Here is a 1,875-nt window from a genome sequence, read left to right as displayed (position 1 = left end):
ACCTTTTGGTAATATCTGTGCACTACTTTACCATCGACATTGGTTTTCTATTGTTGGGGTAACAAATTACCACAAACTTAGTGGCTTAATTTTTTTTTTTTATTTCACAGTTCTGGAGGTCTGAGTCTGATGTGGGTCTCACTGGGCTAAAATCAGGGTGTTGTCAGGGTTGTATTCCTTTCTGCAGGCCCTAAGAGAGACTCTCTCTCCTTGCCTTCCCTGGCTTCTGGAGGCCATTCACTTTCATAGGCTTTTGGCCACTTCCTCTACCTGCAAAGCCAACCATGGAAGTTAAGCCCTTCTCACATCTTGTTGCATCACTCTGACCTTTTCTTCTGCCTCCCCTTTCCACTTTTAAAGACCCAAGTGACTACACTAGGGCCACTAGATCATCAAGGATAATTTTCCTATTTGAAGAATAGCTGTTTACTACCTAAATTCCATCTCTTAATTCCTTTTTGCTGCATAATATAACATATTCACAGTTTGCAGTGATTAAAATGTGGACATCTCTGGGCGGGGGGTGGGGGGGTGGGAAGTGGGTGAGAAGAGGAATTATTTTTCCACAAAAATATTTTTATTATTTTGGAGAAGTCTGAGCATACCACCAATTCTGAGCACACCACCAATAGGATAGGGAAAAGGTAGAAATATCTCACAAATAATGATCATCATCATTATAATCTTCCATTAAGAAGTAAGGCCTCTCAGCTCTTGGGCTCGGATCTAGGTTGCATTAACATGGCAAAACGCACCAAGGTCAGAATTGTGGGCAAATACAGGACCCGTTAAGGTGCCTCCCTCAGGAAAATGGTGAAGAAAATTGAAATCAGCCAGCATGCCAAGTATACCTACCCCTTCTGTGGCAACACCAAGATGAAGAGATGAGCTGTGGGCATTTGGAACTGTGGTTCCTGCATGAAAACTGTAGCTGGTGGGGCCTGGACATGCACACCACTTCTGGTGCCACAGTAAAGTCTGCCATCAGAAGACGGACGGAACTGAAGGACCAGCTGAAGCACCACCATTTGATAATGTTGCTATGCTATGCTAAGTCACTTCAGTCGTGTCCGACTCTGTGTGACCCCACAGACGGCAGCCCACCAGGCTCCCCCGTCCCTGGGATTCTCCAGGCAAGAACACTGGAGTGGGTTGCCATTTCTTTCTCCAATGCATGAAAGTGAAAAGAGAAAGTGAAGTCGCTCAGTCGTGTCCGACTCTTAGAGACCCCATGGACTGCAGCCTACCAGGCTCCTCCATCCACGGGATTTTCCATGCAAGAGTACTGGAGTGGGGTGCCATTGCCTTCTCCGGATAATGTTGCTAGCCTATAATAAATGGGCTAATTTAGTACCAACAACAACAACAAAAACAAGGCCTCTTAAATATGTTTGAACGGTAAACGACACACAATTGATATTCATCAATTCACTGAAATACTTACTGATATTAAGTATTTAATATCGTACTTATAGAACCATCTATAGTTCAGTCGTGTCCAACTCTTTGCGACCCCATGAACCACAGCACGCCAGGCCTCCCTGTCCATCACCAACTCCCGGAGTTCACTCAAACCTATGTCATTGTGTCAGTGATGCCATCCATCCATCTCATCCTCTGTCATCCCCTTCTCCTCCTGCCCTCAATCTTTCCCAGCATCAGGGTCTTTTCAAATGAGTCAGCTCTTCGCATCAGGTGGCCAAAGGATTGAAGTATCGGCTTCAGCATCAGTCCCTCCAGTGAACACCCAGGACTGATCTCCTTTACGACGGACTGGTTGGATCTCCTTGCAGTCCAAGGGACTCTCAAGAGTCTTCTCCAACACCACAGTTCAAAAGCATCAATTCTTCGATGCTCAGCTTTCTTTATAGTCCA

General features: G+C 45.4%; 1 pseudogene; it reads left to right on the top strand.

Moving 5' to 3' along the window:
* The first annotated feature begins 427 nt into the window (after positions 1 to 427).
* LOC133254903 (large ribosomal subunit protein eL43-like) lies at positions 428 to 1,317 on the top strand (annotated as a pseudogene).
* The last annotated feature ends 558 nt before the right edge of the window (positions 1,318 to 1,875 follow it).

The sequence above is a fragment of the Bos javanicus genome, chromosome 10 (assembly GCF_032452875.1).
Source record: "Bos javanicus breed banteng chromosome 10, ARS-OSU_banteng_1.0, whole genome shotgun sequence".
Lineage (NCBI taxonomy): Eukaryota > Metazoa > Chordata > Mammalia > Artiodactyla > Bovidae > Bos > Bos javanicus.
This window is presented reverse-complemented; position numbering and strand designations above follow the sequence as displayed.